The sequence below is a fragment of the Ictidomys tridecemlineatus genome, chromosome 2 (genome assembly GCF_052094955.1).
Source record: "Ictidomys tridecemlineatus isolate mIctTri1 chromosome 2, mIctTri1.hap1, whole genome shotgun sequence".
In the NCBI taxonomy this organism is placed as follows: Eukaryota; Metazoa; Chordata; class Mammalia; order Rodentia; family Sciuridae; genus Ictidomys; species Ictidomys tridecemlineatus.
Window position 1 is genome coordinate 176,694,975 of NC_135478.1, and position 20,145 is coordinate 176,715,119.

Consider the following 20,145-nt stretch of genomic DNA (forward strand, 5'->3'; position numbering starts at 1 on the left):
CCACAATGAGTGTCTTGAATCCCCCGAGTGGGTTCTGCTTGAGAGGAGCCAGTCCTTTGCCCCACTCTGCCTCCCACTGCTCCCATATCTTGGCCACCTGGGCTTTGGGCCCAGCCCCAAAGTGAACATTCAACCCCCTCCTCACACACACCCATGTGATCAAGTCCCTGGTTGTCCCAGGCAGTCCTGAGATCTGCAAGACTCAAAGTGTGAGAAACACCCAGGATCTCTCATGTATGAGTGTCTCAAGTGCCCCTGGGGACAACACTCTCCATGTCAGAATTTCACCTGGTTTTCTAGTCACATTCTGGCCCACATCAGGACAGGTTTTTAGACCCAGCTGAAATTACACAGGTCTGGGCACTTGGGGTTGGACCCACACCTGCCAGCACCTGTAGCACAGTGGAAAAAGATGGTAGCTGACCCTACTCTCCGCAGGTCACTCTAAGACTGGCAGCATCCCTCTCATAGGAAAGCAAAGTGCAGCTCACCCACTGGATCAGCTTGACAATGTTGCTATCCTTTCTTCTTCAAGACATACCTTGGTGCCACCTGAAATGCAGGCTTAGTCTGTCCCTCCAACCTGCTTGCAGTGGATATGCATTGGTAGCCACCAGTGATGGTGATTTTTTTTTAAATTTTATTTATTTTTAAAAAATTTATTCTATTAAACCTTTGTATCCTGCTGAGGGCCATTACCAAGTAGGAATGACACATCGAAATTTCCTTGCCAAGTGTCCCCATACTGCTTAGAGGACATTCAATGGGACATTGCATGCATGCTTTAATAAGGTGACCTTGCTCAAGGACCAAGGCAGATCCAGGTTTAGAGCTGATCAGGTTTGAGGAAGTAACCGGCTCCTTGAGTTTAAGGCATTGCCAGTTTAAGACAATGGGTTTTAGGGAAGTTGGAGGTTGAAGATTATTGCTGGGATTAGGGTGTTCCTGCTGCTTGTTCCCGTTGAGTTCTCGTGAGATTAAAATGGGATTTGGAGATAGCCTCGTGGAGTTGGTGAATTGTGTGGGGAGACGGCAGAACGCGATTGCCCCTGGACCTGTGTGGAGGAGGTGTGAGAGCGGGAATAAAGAATTGCTGTTTGAACCTACAAAGGTGTGTGGTGGCTCGTGATTCTGGTGCCAAGCCGAGACATTGGCATTTGGCAGTATCCCTAGGCTGTTCTGAGAGTCCAGTATTAAATCCCAGTAGAATTTCCTTTCTTTCTCTCTTTTTTTAAACTGACCTTAAAGAGAAACTGTTTGTCCTCTTTCCTGGTTTGAGGCCATGGAGCAGTTTGGAAAGTAACTTCTCTACTCCATTATCTTGACTCCTCAGCCTCCATATTGTTTTCATTGGATATCCTTGCTTTGGGGGTTTGCTTTCCATTTGAAAGCTCAATCTGTCTCATCATAAGACCAGAAAGCACAAAAATTAAGTGAAGTTTTATAGTAACGGTCATTATATTATTTTCATTAATGAATAATATGTAGGCATATATAATCCATAAACTGAAATGACCTTATATCCTAGGTTAAATGCAAATATTTCTGCTGGCTGGGCTAGATCCCTCTTCTGGGAAAAAATCTTGCCTTAAATTGTCTGCAACCTGAGGTTCTGGGGTGCAATTTCCAAACCTCAAAGGATAAAACCAAACAACAAAAAAAATTTCAACTAAGAACCTGTCATTCTGGCCTCATCCATTCCTGGACTGTTTATCACCTCACTGTCCTAATCATGTGGGATTAGGTGCCCCAACTTCCTTAATAAGACTCCTTTGGCATAAGAATTAAAATCAAGAATCAATAAATGGGATGGACTCACACTAAAAAGTTTTTCTCAGCAAAACAAACAATCCGTGAGGTGAATAGCGAGCCTACATCTTTGGGAGCAAATCTTTACCCCTCCCACATCAGATAGAGCACTAAACTCTAGGGTATATAAAGAACTCAAAAAGCTAAGCTCAAAAAAACCAAATAACCCAATCAATAAATGGGCCAAGGAGCTGAACAGACACTTTTCAGGAGATGATATACAATCAGTCAACAAATATATGAAAAAATGTTCATCATCACTAGGAATTAGAGAAATGCAAATCAAAACCACTCTAAGATTTTACCTCACTCCAGTCAGAATGGCAGCTATTAGGCATACAGACAACAATAAATTTTGGCGAGGATGTGGGGAAAAAGGCACACTCATACACCGCTGGTGGGACTGCAAATTGGTGCAGCCAACATGGAAAACAGTTTGGAGATTTCTTGGAAAATTGGGAATGGAACGACCATTTGATCCAACTATTCCTCTTCTTGGTCTAAACCCAAATGACTTAAAAATAGCATATACAGGGACACAGCCACATCAATGTTTATAGCAGCACAATTCTCAATAGCTAAACTGTGGAATCAACCTAGATGCCCTTCAACAGATGAATGGATAAAAAAAATGTCCCATATATATGCAATGGAATTTTACTCAGCAATAAAAGAGTAAATGGTTTTCTAGTCACATTCTGGCCCATATCAGGACAGGTTTTTAGACCCAGCTGAAATTACACAGGTCTGGGCACTTGGGGTTGGACCCACACCTGCCAGCAGCTGTGGCACAGTGGAAAAACATGGCAGCTGATTCTACTCTCTGCAGGTCACTCTAAGACCAGCAGCATCTGGATAAAATCATGGCATTTTCAGGTAAATGCATGGAGTTAGAGAAGACAATGCTAAATGAAGTTAGCCAATCACAAAAACCAAATGCCAAAAGTTTTCTCTGATATAAGGAGGCTGATTCATAGTGGGATAGGGAGGGGGAGCATGGGAGGAATAGATGAACTCTAGATAGGGCAGAGGGGTGGGAGAGGAAGGGAAGGGGTTTGGCGTTAGAAATGATGATGGAATGTGTACTTCATACAAAGTATATGTATGAAGACACAAATTGGTGTGAATATACTTTGTATACAACCAGAGATATGAAAAATTGTGCTCTATATGTGTAATAAGAATTGCAATACATTCTGCTGTCATATATAAATAAAAAATTAATTAAAAAAGGAAACCTCCATACTGCTTTCCATAGTGTCTATACTAATTTACATTCCCTCAAACAGTGTATAAAACTTCCTTGTTCTCCACATTCTCACCAGCATTTTGTTGTTGTTGTTGTTGTTAATAGTCATTCTAACTGGGGTGACATGGAATCTTATTGTTATTTTAATCATCATTTCCCTGATGGCTAGATATTGAGCATTTTTCATATGTTTATTGGCCAGTTGCATTTTAGTCTTTTGAGAAGAGTCTATTATGATTATTTGCTTATTTTAAAAATAGTTTACCTGTTTTTTGGTTTGGTTGTTAAGTTTTTTGAGTTCTTTATATATTGTGAATATTAATCCCCTATTAGATGATTATCTGGCAATGATTTTCTCCCATTTTGTATGTTTTCATTCCATTGATTGTTTCCTCTTTGTTGTGTTCTAATTTGATGTAATCCTTTTTGTAAATTCTTGTTTTTGTCTCTTGTGCTTTTGGAGTTCTATTGAGGAAACTGTTGGGTGTACCAATATCTTCCAACATTTCCCAAGTGTTCTCCTCTTGTTGTTTCATAGTTGCAAGTCTTATATTAAGATCTTTGATGCATTTTGAGTTGATTTTTGTTCAGGGTAAGAGACTGGGATTGATTTTCAAACTTCTACTTGTGATATACAGTTTTCCAAGTATCATTTGTTGAAGAGGCTATCTTTTTGCCAATATATATTTTTGGTAGCTTCGTGGAGAAACTATTGGCTGGAGATGTATGGATTTATTTCTGTGTCCTCTATTATGTTCCATTGGTATACATGACTGTTTCTATGCCAATGCCACGCTATTGCTGTTACCATGACTTTGTAGTATGCCTTGAAATCAGGTACAGTGATGCCTCAACTGTTGTATGGCTCAAGATTGCTTTGACTATTTAGGATCTTTTGTGCTCCCATACTAATTTTTTCCTAGTTCTAGGCAGAACATTATTGGTATTTTGGAGAGGTTTGCAATGAATTTGTAGTTTGCATTGGCCAGTATTGCCTATTTAATAATATTTATTCTTCTTTAGTGCTTCTATATCTTTAATATTTATTCTGTGAACATGGGTGGTCTTTTCATCTTTTAGTATCCTCTTCAATTTCTTTCTTCAATGGTTTGTAATTTTTATTATAGAAGTCTTTCATATTTCTCATTGGGTTTTTCCCTAATTGTGTGTGTGGATGAGAGAGAGAGAGAGAGAGAGAGAGAGAGAGAGAGAGAGAGAGAGAGAGAGAGAGATTGATATTGATTGATTTTGTGAATGTGTTTGCTTTCTAATTTCTTTCTCAGTGACTTCATTATTGGTGTATAGGAAAGCAACTTGTTTTATATGTTGTTTTTGTTTCCTGATACTTTATGAATTTGTTTTTCAGCTCTAAGAGTATTTTGGTAGATTTTTTAGGGCTTTCCATGTATAAAATCATATATTATGCAAACAGGAATAGTTTGAATTCCTCCTTTCCTATTTATAAGTCTTTTTCCTCACTTTTTTCTTTTTAGGGCTGAGGACCAAACCCAGGGCCTTGAGTATGCTTGGCAATTGCTCTGCCACTCAGCCAAATCTCCAACCTCTCTATTTGTATGTCTTTTCTTTCTCAAAGCTAATTTCTCTGCTAAACTTTCTAGTTTTCTATTGAATAAAAGCTGTGAGAATGTATACCCTTGTTTCGTTCCTGATCTTATAGGAAATGTTTTCATGTTTCCCCCATTCAGTATGATGTTGGCTGTGGGTTTGTCATATATATAGCGTTTATTACATTGAGGTATGATCCTTCTGTATCTAACTTACTCAGACCTTTTATCATGGAGGGATATTGAATTTTATTAAAAGCTTTTCTTTGGTCATCTACTGAGATGACAATGTGACTTTTAGATTATTCATTTGAGATCTCTCTTCTTTTTTGGTGTGGGTACTCAAGGCTATAAACTTATTTCTTACAACTGCCTTTGGTGTATCTCAGGCTGTGTTTCTATGTATCTGAGGTTTTCTAAAGAACTAACGGCTAAGAGAATTTTGCTTTAATTCTGCCAGTGGTTATTAAATTTATCTTTGGAGGAAGATAGCATTTTGATTTCAAGGGTAAAAGGATGATGGACTTTTGGATTATGCAAAGGAAAGGTAGGATATTTTGGAATAGAGAGACCCTGGTCTAAGATTTCTCAACTTAGGATCCATAGAACCCTATGATTCAATATGGCATCACTAAGAATTTAAGAGGTGATTTAAAAATTCAAACATCTATTTTTGAAATTTGCACACTAGAAGATAGGCAGTAATCAAACAGGCCCATTTGCAATTTTAAGTGTTTTAACCCTATATGACAAGGTGTGGTAGTACTGAGTTCATTTGGTTCAATCCAGTTTTGGGATTTATGCAACATATGAGAGGTAATTGGTAACTGAAGAGTACTATATTGTAGGGAGAGGAGAATGTTACACTTATCACAAGAGGGCTTCACTCTCTAATTATATCTTTCAAAATCCCCTTACACACTGCATGCTGTCTTAAAGGGATCAAACAAGCTATACTAGTGTAATAAAATATTTGGAGGAAATTTAAATTTTCATTTTAAAGACTGAGCTGCTTCTTACCTTCCCCTCCCTGTTTTGCTGTTATGAATGTTACAAAAATGTAGATCGCAAAGGCTAAAAGTGAATTGTAGACTTGATAATGAGTTTTTGGTGATTTCTTATTTTATTACAACCTTATGCCTTGTACTTAATTAGTTTTTACTATTTTACAAATACTTCTGATGATTCAATATGGTAGTTTATGAAGATAAGAGATGGAAAAGGGAGATTGTCGGTCTGGGGATAAGCATGATAAGGTTAATAATGAAGAATTGTAATTTTTCTGAGTTATTTTATTGTACCGTTAGAATATAAGATATAGAAAAAGTCCACCTCTGTGATGAAAGGCACTTATCAAGAGGTTTGCAGGGACTGCTTATCTAAATTGCTCTATTCCATTGAGAATCATACATGTGGGGGGGACAATAAACCTTTTCTGTAAAGAGCCATATATAGGCTGTGCAGGTCACTTAAGGCCTCTGAAACTTATTTGTTTTTGATTGTTCACAATTCCAAAATTATAAAAACCAATTTTAGTTCTGAGGGCTATCCAAACAAAAGTCTCCTGAGGGATTTGCCTTGTGGGCTGTAGTTTGCCAACTCCTGCTATGACAAATGACTTATTAATATGGCGATGCTTCCAATAAAAATGGGACAAACAAAACAACAAAAGCTTAAATATAAGTCACAACCATCCCAGAAGAAAAGGTGCTGTTGTTTTTAAACAGCTAATTCTCAAAACAAGCAGTAAAACTTAAAACAACAACAACAACAACAACATAACAAAAAACACATTCAATGAAAAGAACCAGGAAGAAAAGTCAGTGGTAGCAGAACTTATTGCCAAATGGAAAAAGTCATGCAGTTGAGAAGAGTCTAACAATGGGATCATATAAAATTGTTGAGAGCAAAATGCAGGGGAAAAAAAGGGAGTATAGGAAATTAAAAAGTTTCCACTCCCTCAAACAGTGTGACAAGTTGAAGTATTGATGGCATGGCATATGATCTTGAAAGGTTTTGTGAAATAAACTGAAAAACCACAGCTTTATTATTTAGAACAACATGTCCACAGATTTTACCAATAAATGCCATGAGCCATTTGCAAGATTTGCTTCTAATTGTGAAATTCAAGAGAACAAAGAATTGCTCATAAGGCAAATAGACCCAGACTAACTAATGTTTAGCCTTCCTATCTATAAACAAAAAGGTGTGTCTTGCAGAATCATATCAGCTTCCATTACTGGGAGCGCCTTGTCCATGGCTGCTTCTGAGAGCTTGTGCAGTTTATGAGGAAAAGTTGCTCATGTTGTCACAATACATTGCCTTCTTCACAGAAAGGCACTATCGTCACTCTTGGAGATGAAATGAAAGAAAGTTTTGGATAATGCTATGAAATGAATATAATATATAAAGACCAAGTGAGAATATTTTTAAATCTGTGGAAAAATGTGGACAAAGACTATGCAAATATCCTGCTGCCCATAGAAAATTTTGTGCCTTAGCTGAGAAAGAGATTTTATTAGAGTATTTCATCCAGAAGTACTTTCAAGATAACACGGGCCAGATTTTGCTAAGTCCTTTGTTGCTGAACAATGGCTGCAGACAGTAGCCTTCTTGGAGACCACTTTCATCATGGGAATTATGGAACAAGACTGTGCAAGGTCCTGGAGGAAATGTTTTGACTGTAAGTGACAAGAATCACACATTTAAAAGACAACTGAGAAGGAATTCTGATTCAGGTGATGATGGAATAAGACCTCCTAGAAAATTCTTCATCTGTAAATAAGAATAAAAACTGGACATAAAGCAAAAAGCAACTCCCCAAATAGAGGTAGACAGACCGTGTGACTTTTTAACATGTGGCAGTATGAGGTGGCATTAGTAGAAAAACCACTGACTTTGGATAATAATGATCATCACATTCAACCATTGTACATGTATGAAGACACGAATTGGTGTGAATATACTATGTATACAACCAGAGATATGAAAAATTGTGCTCTATATATGTAATAAGAATTGTAATGCATTCTGCTGTTATATGTAAATAAAAAAATTATGAGGGCTAGGGATGTGGCTCAAGCGGTAATGCACTCGCCTGGCATGCGTGGGGCACTGGGTTCGATTCTCAGCACCACATAAAATAAAAAAATAAAGATGCTGTGTCCACCGAAAACTGCAAACTAAATATTTAAAAATTCTCTCTCTCTCTTTAAAAAAATTATGAGTAAAAGAAGAAAAAGTTAATTTATGAGTGCATATGATGTAAAGAGCGGTGGGAAATTGTAGTACCAGTACTTACCATGTTAATAGAAATACAGTAATGTCCAGTAAGGTATAATTAAAACCTTGATCATAATCTAAATCAAATCTGTTGAAATCTAATATTTTCAGTAAAATACTTGTTGGGTTAAAAAAGAAAAAAGACAAACCACTGTCTTTTTGGTACAGGAATCCACAGCTGATGGAGAGAGCAGGAGAATCTTCAAAGGGAAATTGGGCATATCCAGATGTTTCCTACTAATTTCCTACTAATTTCTCTGACTGATACCTGAAACATCTATGCATGAAACAGACTCAAGGCAGCTCAACTAAAGACAAATGATTTGATCTGAGATTGGAGTTGCCATACCAGAAACAGAGGTGCATAAGCAAAAGAAAATCATTTGTTAGAGAAAAATAACAAAATCAAGAAAGTAAAAAGCTTATAATTAATAAATTCCAGAACAAATCCCAAAGTTCTAAACACAAAAGAGCGGTCAAAAATGGCACATATCTTCAAGAGTGATGAGTGAGACCTTGAGATAAACTAGGGGCTGCGTAAACAGTTGGTCTAGTGCTTGCCTAGCATGCACAAAGCAATGGGTTCAATCCCCAGCACAACTGAAAAAAAAATGTTGAGATAAACTAGATGTTAGATATCATAGATAAGAATTGTGAAATAATTAATGATTCTAATGATAACTAATGATTCTAAATAATATTCTAATGATTCCCGATGAAATAAATCAAAATGGTAGCTACATGAATAATAAATTAAAATTGAAAAAACTTAACAGAAAAATAAAAATCGAGAAAACTAAACTGAAATTCCAGGACTGAAAAATATAATGTCTGAAGTTAAAAAAAACAAAAAACAAAAAACAAAACAAAAAAAACTAGATGAACTTAGCAGCTAAGTAAAAATGACAGAAGAAAATGTAAGGGAACTCAAAGACTGATCAATCATAATTATCTATCATGAAGAAGACAGAAAAAGATGAGAGAAAATAACAGTTTCAGGGATCTGTTACATAAATATTAAGTGTTCTAAAACATGTAATTGGAATTAAAGAATAAGAGGAGAGGAAAAAAAGGAATAACAAATTTCAATAAAAATGGTTAAAAAAAATCTCCCAAATCTAAGAAAGATGGACAGCAGGTAAAATAAACAAACAATTTCATATCAAGGTAATCATGGTCCAACTGTTGAAAAACCAAAGACAGGGAACATGTCTTCAAACCTTCAGGAGAAATGCATCACATTGTACAGGAACAATGAATTCATTAATAGCTGAGTTTTAATCACACATCTTGAAAGATTGATTAAGACAATGGGAAAATATCTTTAAAATGCTGAAAGAGAATAATGCATCAACACAGATTCTACATATAAAGAAAATGCCCTTAAGAATGAAGACAAAATAAAGGTATTTTCAGATGAAAGATTTAAAGTATTAATCACCAGCACACCTGCACTACAATAAATGCTAAAGCAAATTAGACTAGGTGATTGTAGTATCACCAAAAAACAATGACTAATGCAAAAAATTGTCAATGCAAAAAGAATAATTTTTATATTTTCCTCTTAATATTTACATGAGTCCTATAACTCTAAAATTAGAGCAGTGTCTGTGTGACATAATAAATGTAAATGCAATATATATAGTAATTAGAACATGAATCATGGAGGGGCATAAGGAACAAACGACTTCAGAGTTTCCATATTTTACTTGTATGGCACAATATTAAATGTAAGTGGACCATGAAAAATTAAGGCTGTATATTGCATTCATAGAGCAATTACTAAAATAAATAAAGTATTGCTGCTTAACTAATTATCCCCATTATAAACTAATTTTTTGTTTCCCCTTAAAATTCATATGTTAAAATCCTAACCCCAATATAATGGCACTAGGGAGGTAATTAGTCATGAATGAGATTAGTGCCCTTGTTAAAGTGACTCCAGAGCTTTCTTGCTTTTGTTTTACCACATGAGGATATAATAAGAAGTTGTATTTTGTAATGAGGAAGAGGGTTCTCACTAGAACTCCACCATGTTGGCACCGTGATCTGACTTCCAGCCTCCAGAACTGTGTGAAATAAATTTTCGTTACTTATTAAGATGTAAGTCTTTTGTTTGTTCTTATAGCAGCTCAAATTGACTAAGGCAGTACCTTAAGATACTATTTGTCATCTTATAGTTCTGTAGATCAGAAGGCCAAACAAGCCTGAGTTAGCATCTCTGCTTAGGGTCTCATGAAACTATAATCTCATTTGAGGTTTAGGGTTCTTTTATAAGTTCATGTGATTTTGGGCAACTGTAGTACTCTTGGAGCTTGTGTCTTCTTTGAAGCCATGAGGAACACATTTCTCCGATTTCCATCATCTCATCCTCTAGCCTCCTTGTTAAAAAGTTATCTGACACAAGGATGATTTCCCACTGTTAATTTGAAACTTTAATTTCATCTGCAAAATTTTGCCAACCACCCTAGATAGCTATAGAAGCAGAGATATATGATCTGTATTTTGGGGATATGATAAGAAATGAGGACAAAAACAATTGGATAGAAATCAACCTAGAAATGATACCAGTGATAGAATTGGTAAATAGGGACATAAAAATTATTATTATAGCTGTATTCTGCGATTTAAAAAACTAGCGAAAAGATCAAGTATATTAAATAGGGACTGGGAAGTCATAAAAAGATTTATGTTTGAAGTGATGCAAATCATAATACCTGAGTTAAAAAATTCACTGGATGAAATTAATGGTAGATTAGATGATGCAGAAGAGAAGACTAGTGAAGTTGAAGACAATTTTATATAAATTATCCAAAATAAAACAGAGAAGAAAGAATAAGCAGTGAAATAGGAAACTCTAAGAGGCCTAAAATTCAATTTGGAGTTTCAAATTTGGTGGTTATGATGATTAGATAAAATATTTAAGGAAATAAGGCTATTTATTTTAAAAATCGGATAAAAACTATAAATCCATGGATTCAAGGATGCTCCATGATCCTCAAGCTTAAGAAACAAGAAAAAATTAAACCAAGACACTTCAAAATGAAACTATTAAATTCAGTGATATATAGAGAAAATCTTAAAAGCACCTAGAACAAAAGACATATCAGGAGAACAAGGATATCATCCTTCTTATTGGAAATAATGCAAAGGAGAAGATAGTGAAGAGATATTTTTAAAGTACTAAAAGGAAAATATTCTAATAAGCTAAACTTTTACACTCAGCAAAAATACCTTTCAAAAATGAAAGCAAAATAAAGACTTCTTCAGACATATAAGAGTGAAATAATTTATCTCCAGTAGTATTTTACAAGACGATATTTCAAGAAAAAAAATAAAGCAAATGGAAAATCTGAATCTACACTAAAGAATTATAAACACCACAAAACCACACTAATACTATAAGTCCTTAAATAACAACAGCAGAAATTAATATGATGAATAATTATAGTCACCTAAAATGGAGATAAATGGATTAATAAAATTTTCAATTAAAAACAATACAGAAAAACTGGGAAAAGAGACAAATAACCCAAGGTAAAATTTTATAGTTCTGTGTATAGTTCTATAGGATACAATTTAGAAATGGAATTTCTAGTTAAATTAGAAAATAGCAAGATGACACATTTGAAACCAATCATATCAACAATCAAATTAAATGTAAATGGTCCAAACATTCTAATTAAAAGGCTGAAATGGTCAAATTGGATTAAGCAAAAAAAGTGAGGTCTATCTCTAGGCTGCCTAAAGGAAACTGCTTTTAAGTAAAAGCAAAAATAGATTAGAAGGATAAAGAAAGGATTAGATAAACCATTGATGAATGCTCACATGAATTAAATTTAAGCTGAAGTGTCTATATTAACATCATATAAAGTTGATGTCCAAAGAAAAGATTAGTGCTAGGATAAAAGAGTCATTTCATGACAAAGATTTTAGTTCATTAAGAAGACCTAACAGTAGTTAATTCTTATGTTCCCAAATATTAAGCTCCAAAAGTACAAAACTAAAACGGGTAGAACTAGGAGTACCATAGACAAACCTACAAACATAGTAAGATATTTTAACATTCCCATTTTTAAAAAAACCTGATCGAACATTAACACCCTATTTACCTCATATAAATGTCCTTTACACAACATGTCACCCAACATCAATAGATTGCACATCACTTTCAAGTTCACACAGGATATTCATCAAAGTAGAACATATTCTATACCATTAAAAAGTCCCCATAAGTTTAAAATGATTAAAATCCTACTAAATATGTACTTTGACCATACTGGAAATAGATTAGAAATTAACAGAAATGTCTTTGGAAAATACCCAAATATTTGAAAACTAAATAAACAACACACTCAGATAACTTGTGGGACAAAAGAGAAATCAAAAGAGAAATTACAAAGTATATTGAGCTCACTAAAAATGAAAATACAACATGCATATATTTTGAATGAATGAATGATTGTCCTCTAAGTTCACAGAGTGAAGATTTGTTGAGTTTGAGCTCATCATCCAACAGTTGTTTTCCCTGTGCTTCACATGTGTCTCCCTGCTGCAGGGAGTGTTCAGAGCTGACCTCTGAGCTAGAGGTACTGGTGGGAATAGGAACAGAAAATTGTGTTGAAATATAATTGAGAACTCTTAAGATGGTTCTTGAAAATTATTCCAAAAGCAATACACATTTATTATAAGAGTTCAAAATCATAAAACTTTATATGGTAAGAGGTTAAAGGTGGTGGTGTAGTAAAGTTCCCTTTTGAAATTATTGTGAAAGTAATACACACTTGTAAGAATTCAGATGTCATGGAAATAGATAAGAGTAATAAAGTGAAAGGCTCCTTTCTCCCTTTTTAAATCTATTCCCTTGAGAAATCACTGTTTCTGGCTTGGAATGTATTGTAGGTTTTTCATGAGAGTATGTGTAGACCGAATGCATTACTTTAATGGGTGGTTATTAATCTATCATGTAAATAGTTCATAATTTATTAAACTATTTCTGTTGATGGGCATTTTGATAGTCTTTCCCCCCCTCTTATTAACTGTGCTTCAATGAAACATTCTTGTACATACCTATTCTTGTAGTTCTCTGTGTACTTCTGTATGATAAAATTTAAAACAAGTTAAGCCCTTAAGCAAAAGGCAGAGAGCCCCCAAGTGCTGACCATTTCCTAGAGGTGTCCGGGTTCCTGGTAGCAGCTGCACAAGATTCACTATCCCGAAGGAGAGATCTTTGGGCAGAAGCAGGGCAATGAGCACCAAAGAGAAGCACAGACAAGTCAGCTCAGGTGAGAGGTGACTTGTTATAAAGAGCACACCTGGCTGCTTTCCTATCTTTCTAGAGCATCAGTTGCAGTTTTCTGGAAAGAGCCTGAGCCAAGTACTGAAGTGTGGGAGATTTTTCTGCTCTTTATCAGCCCAATAACAAACGCTTTTGCTGAAAGACTTCGGGATTACCTGGGTTTTCTTGCTTATGTAAGAATTCTGGAATTCTGGCAAGTGTAAGAGAATAAAGATGAAGTTAGTCAAACCACTGAATCCAAGCTGGTCACCCAATCTATCAGTGGCAAAAATAATACTAGAGGTCTGACTGTGGTTAGGTACCATGCTAGGTACTTTTTGTACATGAATATGTTTAACTCTGATCATACTTCTGGAAGGAAGTATCATTATGCCTATATTACAGATGAGGAACCAGAGGAATGGAAAAATCAAGTAATCTGCAGCTAAGAAATGGTCAATCTGGACCTCAAATCCAGACCTGGAACACAAAGGTACCTATCAGTTCTGAATGAGAAGTTGAGACTTTCAGATTAGGGGAGCCAGGATTCAGATTAGAATAGGGATTTTTGACAGTATGAGGGCTTTGGAGTACAATATAGCAACCTGGAAAGAGCAGAAGTCTAAGATTCTCTTCCAGCATTCACAGAATAAGAACAGGTGTCCATGTCTGACGTGCCTAGGTAATTGAAGTATGAAAAGGTGCCATATAAACCACATTACTGCTCGGGAGGCAGGAATTGAAGGAATGGTAGAGAGGGTTTATTTCCATCAATAAAAAGAGGGTTGACCTTATCTCTGCTGCCCTGCTCACGTGGAACCTGAAGGACGTTCTCTCTGAAGAGCTCATGACCAGACCATCACCTTCTTCAAGCAAACCCTCTGTGTGCAACCATGGACAGACCCATTTCCTTTTGATTTGTTTCAGCCCCCATTGTTGATTTCCTAAAAGTCATGGATATGATGAATCATTCTGAGATATTTTACTAAGTGCTTACAATTCCCAAAGAGGAGACAACTACAGAAGGATGAATCTCTGCTTTCACCACACAATAAACTATTTCCACATCCCCAGATTCTTTTTTTCTGTCTTGAAGATACCTGTGATAGGACTGGAAGAGTCACTGATTTTTAATGTCACTGAAGGAAAAATAGGCAGTGTGTGATCGTACCAGCCATTACTTATTTGCTGCTTTGCTAATTTAAAAGGATGCTAACATAAATTCTTTCATTTTTTTCCTTCCACATTTTTATTGGTACATAATAGTTGTATATAACCATGAGATTTATTGTTACATATTTGTATATGCACACAATATAATAATATAATTTGGCCAATATCACTCCTCAGCACTTCCTCCATATAAATTATTTTAATTTGATGATTTACTCATTCATTGCACAAAGATTCATTGGGTGAAAGCCAGGTTCTTTGCAGTTGTAAAAATGAAACTTGATGCCCTAAATTTTACAGAAGAGTAAGGCATGGTTGTGAATTCGACTGGCAAGGTAATTTGGTAGTCTACAGGATCAAGTTAACTGCTTTTAGTTTTTGGTTCCCCATGTACTGTAGTTACAAGATAGAATTCTTTTTTTTTTTTTTTGCAGTCATAGAAAGTCTTTGGTTTCAGTATAAGTCATAAACCCAATATTAAGTCAATTAAGATTGTCATTTCCTTTTATATATATATATATATATATATGTTGTTGATGGGCCTTTAGTTTACTTATTTGTATATGGTGCTGAGAATTGAACCCGCTGCCTCAGGCATGCTAGGCAAGTGCGTGATCACTGAGCCACAACCCCAGCTGTACGGTACTTCAAGAAATAATTCCACCACCCTCAAATTTCACGTCCTTCAAACCATTTTATGGCAGTAGCAATCCAGTTTTCCGAAAGCTGTGCCTTCAATGGACACTTATGCATGGTGTCTACACATAATGCTTCAACTAGCAGCTCCTCCCCTGCATGACACAGGCTGCAAGCTATCCATCTCTGATTAGGGATGAGATTTGAAATTGTCTTCAACAACTAAGACAGACAACCAGTTTCAGATTTATTTATTTATTTTGTAGTACTGGGGGTTCACTCCAAAGTCTTGTGCACGCTAGGCAAGTGTTCTACACCTTAGTTCTAGAACTCATGAAAAAACTAGTGAACAAGGTTCAGCAAATGGATAGAAATAGAAGTTGTGCAGTTTAGATAAGCAGAATCTATTTCTAATGCCAACACAAGTAGATCTCACCCCTCTTAGATCCTGGCTCCCAATGTCACCACAGGTACACATCCTTACTTCACCTGTTTCTTCATATAATGGAGACTGAAAAACCCCAAGAAGCAGCAGCTGACTGGCCAAATCCAGGTCTGGTATCAATAGTAACATTTATTATAACTTAGTGGTACCAGGCATCATTCTAAGCGCTTTACATGTATACATTCATTCAACCTGACAACCACTCCCTCCAAGCCTTAGCTTCTAGGGAGCCAAGAGAAAAAGTGAATGGACTCTTCAGCAGGACTCACAATAGGAATTTCTTCAACATAGAAAGGAGTTTAGATAGAGGGGTGTGGGGAGACAAGTATTCTCTACAGTAAACACAGGAAGTAACATGATCCCTGTGCATCTTAGTAAGCAGCTCAAATGATGAATTCTAAAAGGTGAAAAGAGATGAATTCTAAAAGGTGAAAAGACCCAAAGTCTCATTTGAACCCAGAGAGCTTGATGAGTTATTGGACTGAGGAATGGAAGGGAGGGAGGGAGGGAAATCTAGAAGTACTCTCATATTTCTGGCTTTGCTGTTGATCCTCATAAAAATATCATGAGAGAGCATAAGTCATGTTAATATCTCCCTTAACCTTGTCCTTTAGTCAATGGGAGGACAGGGGCTGGATCCTAAGTCTCTTAACTCTGGGAGAAGAGGTCTGGTAGAAGATATTCTGGATACAGTCTTCTTGGGTTTAATGCCTACTTAACTACATCTCAGCTGGGTGGACTTAACGATTCCATGTTTCTGTTTCCACAACTATAAAACAGGGGTAGTAATAATATCTATCTCAAAGGGTGGTTGTCAGGTTGAATGAATGTATACATGTAAAGCGCTTAGAATGATGCCTGGCACCACTAAGTTATAATAAATGTTACTATTGTTAGCTATTATTACTGCAATGAATTGAATGAGACTGATCTAAGAAACCAGAATGATCTGTAGCAGTGAGGGCCTATTGGTCATATTCTCCATAGTGGAGAAATATAAACCAATCCAAATACAGTTACTTAAAACCACTCCTAAGGTGAGATAATATAGCATTGAGTTGAAGACAATGTTCTAGGCATGTTGACCAGAAATTAAGAAAATTATTTCTGCAGATCTGACGGAGAGTATGTTTTCTGCATATTATGGTTTTAACTTTCAGAAACTGTGAAATCACAAGTCACTTCCATCGGAGGAATGACACAGCAAAATGAAACTTCCACTCCAGGATGAGCAAGTCAGACAGGTTCCTTACATAACAAGGGCTTTGGCACCCCACCCAGGGCTTGGTTCCTTGACAAACCTTCACACCCCCAGAAAAAGGCATCAAGATATTTAGAAACTTTGGCCATGGGACAAAGTGCAGACCAATGCAATGGAAGGTCGACTCTATACTGACTCAGAGGAAACCCTGAAAGACGTGGGGTTGGATCCAAGTCAAGACTAGAGACCTCTGGTGTTTCCAATTCTGTCACAGCATGCTGGGGGGAATCTTGAGTACAGAACCATCTGGATCTGGTGGAACCCATAATACCCACAAATCTTCCAGAGGTTCTGAATGGCCTTCAGTGAAATGTCATGTTATAAGAATGAAGCTTCCCCCCCAGAGCCTTTCCCAGTGCATGCAGTACTTTCACCTACAAAGAACAGTTTGCGAAACAAAGAAGCTCTAAATTTCCTAAAGGAAAGAATAACCCAAGCCAAGAAAAGATAAAGATCAACTTTCTAGCTGGAGAAGAAATATCTTTCTATGCCTGACGAAACTAAACATTTACCAATGCTTTTGGCATAAACATTACATTCATTTTTCATTCTGAAGTTCAGGAGGTAATCACAGGACTCTCACACCACTCACTGTATCTGGAGGAAAAAGACTAATCAGTTCTATAACATTTAGGATTTCTGTTTTTCTGAGGCCTCTTGCTCAGATGACACTGGCTTTGGGACTGGATGAGTCGATGTTCAAAAATTCTAGGTGTTTTTATGTTAGGGAATTTATCAGGATAAATGCTATTTTTTAAACCTCACATTGAAAAAGAGAGACTGGATTTAAGACATACCAAAGACAAATAAAAACTCCATTTTTGCTTTTGCAATTTTAATGGAAGAAGCCTGTTGAACAGGTAGATTTCTACCTTAATGAGAATCATTTTTGTTCATGTCAGGTATTGTCCCTGGCATTGATAATTTCCACAATAGTCTTTCAAGATAGCCGTTATTGTTTCACTACAGGGATGAGGAAACCTGGGTTCAGAGAGGTTATATTGGCTAGAAGGGGAGTATGGGAGGGAAGAAGCACCAACTATTCAATTTTTCTTATTGTATCATGATGTTTGTCCCTAAAGAAAGGAGATTGCCCTAGAGTGAGGGTGTTTTCTGATTTACATCATTTAACTCAACCCTTTGCCAAAGGGTAGGTGTTTTTGTGATGAAGTCACACTTTCTTTAAGGGCCAATGTTTCATGTTTTTAGATGTTTGAGTTTTTTGCTCTCTTGCTGCAGTGCAATCAATCTAAGCAGCTCAGGTATAGAAGCACCTGCCATTTGTGAGGAAGTCTTAGGCAAATGCTGTTGAGAGTAGTACCCAGTTCACTCATTTCACATGCCCTTAAGGGTCTGGTGGGTAAAAGTTCCATAGGGTGGGTCCTCTTTTTCAGGGGTATCTCCTCCTTCTACATAGTCTTACTCCTTCACCTTGTATAAAAACAGCTAACTCATCCAACAACCAGCCCCCCCCCCCCTTACTGCCCCAGTATACTAACAGGTAAATTCCTGGAGGACACTCTACGTTTGATTTATTTTTGTATCTTCCATGCAACACTTGCCCAAGCCCTGCTGGCAGCTGGGGCTCTATTGATCCTACAAGAGAATACAAAGCAAGATGCCACATGCCAGGAGTAGATGAGGGCACCAAATAATTCAAAGCCCTTTTTTCAAGAATGTGATATTCTAATGGGGTGATGTGCATCAAAACTCCTTCAAACCCCAGCTATGGTTGGAATCTGAGGATATAAATGTATGGCAAAGACCACAATGCAGCAGGGAGCATTGTGGGCTGGAATCTTCAGGACACTTCACAGAGGAGAAACTTGGTGGGATGGCATGGTGGATGAGGGCAGCAAACATGGGGAGTGGAGGGTAGAAGAAAGCACAGTGGGTAGAGAAGATGGCATCTCTTTAAGCTTTACCACATGCTTCCTCCTCCAGGCACTCCATAGTTGCAACCTTTCCAGTTGGACCTCTACATAAGCTATCTGCCTATTTTCCTGTCATGGTACAGGGGGCTTAATGTTGTGGTGGCAAGGTGTAGAGGGACAGAGAGCATTCTGTGGCCCTGTGATTAAGGGCTGTGCCCTTTACAAGTACCTCTCAATTTTTTTTCCCCATTGGGTGGGACAGGAAGGTGATAGTGGGCTGGAGTTGGTTAGGTTCTGGAAAATAGCAGGTCTTATGAAGAAGATCAGAATGCTATGGCATATTTCAAAAGGCTACTTTCTCCTTAAAACTCAAAGGGGTTTTGCTTCCATCTTCATTGTGAGAACCTGGTAGGGTCCTTGAGGTAATGCTCATAAAAGTGCAGGGACCTCTTGAAGACCAGCTCCCCTGGAATTCTCCTGTCTCAAATGTGTCCACACTGAGCCTCTGTAGTGCATGTGTTACAGCACAGGACGGTACTACTTCCCACAGAGGTTTTGCTCCTGAAAAATGTGACTCCTTCTGTCCCTTTGTCTTCTTCTAATTTGGGGAGCAGTGTTTGCCTGTGGCTGCAATTCTCTGTTGCATCTAAAATTTGTTGATGATGGGTTTGTTTGGCTTTTCTGTAGTTGCCGCAAGTACTCAAGTGATGATGCCCAAGCTCTCTGTGCGCTGGATGGGACCACATATTTCAAATGCATTTTCTTACACTGTGTTCTGCAAAGCATGTTCTCTAGATGTTACTAGTATTCAACAACAGAGGTTCCTGTGTTCAAGTAGCTTTGAGAAGTTCCATGTTTATTAGCAGCAGGTCATTTTAGCATCTCTTTGATACATTTACTTACTAGGACTACGGATTGCCTTGTGGCCCTACTTAATTTCATCACAGAATTCTTCTAAGAGTAATTCATGAAATGATCTTCCTTAAAATATGGGAAATGCTGTTTTATGGGCAGTCTTTCTTAATAACTTATTGCCTATGATTGTTTCACCTTTGTGGACATGGCTGATGTTATTGGTCTTATTTATGTTCATTCATTTTGCAGATATTATTAAGTCTCTCCTAGGTGTTAGGAAGTGTAATAGTTCAGAGAAGGGAATACAAAGTGTTTTGGACATGGCACCTTTTTTGAACTTAGAGTCTGGTATGAAAGACATGCACAGAATTAACTTTAGTTTTACCGACTTTAAGAAATCTCTCCCCCCACATTTCTGCTGTTTACAAAAATGAATCAAATTAAATCTAGAGATCCAAAACTACAAATAAAAAAAGAAATGAAAGCTGTTCCCTTCCCACATTTCATTGAGGGGTCAAGTTGGCTTCACAAGGGAAAAAGTCTTGTGGATCAGGTTTCTGGGCAAAATATCAATCCATATGACACTGTCCGTGATTTGCCATCTCGTTTGCTGATATGTACCCATTGCAACATCTCTTCACTGTTTCCAGGAGTCTCTGCGGACAGCATCTGCAGGCAGAAAGTGAAGAACTGGGTGGACTCACTTCAACTGGTTATT

The 20,145-nt window shown here is 37.0% G+C and overlaps 1 long non-coding RNA gene across 1 annotated transcript in view; it reads right to left on the reverse strand.

Moving 5' to 3' along the window:
• Nucleotides 1–19,787: 19,787 nt before the first annotated feature.
• The window catches only part of LOC144375412 (uncharacterized), a 28,877-nt gene continuing 28,519 nt past the window's right edge, over nt 19,788–20,145 (reverse strand). The window contains exon 3 of the long non-coding RNA XR_013435235.1: nt 19,788–20,096. This is a non-coding gene — a long non-coding RNA (uncharacterized LOC144375412). The remainder of the gene's footprint in view (nt 20,097–20,145) is intronic.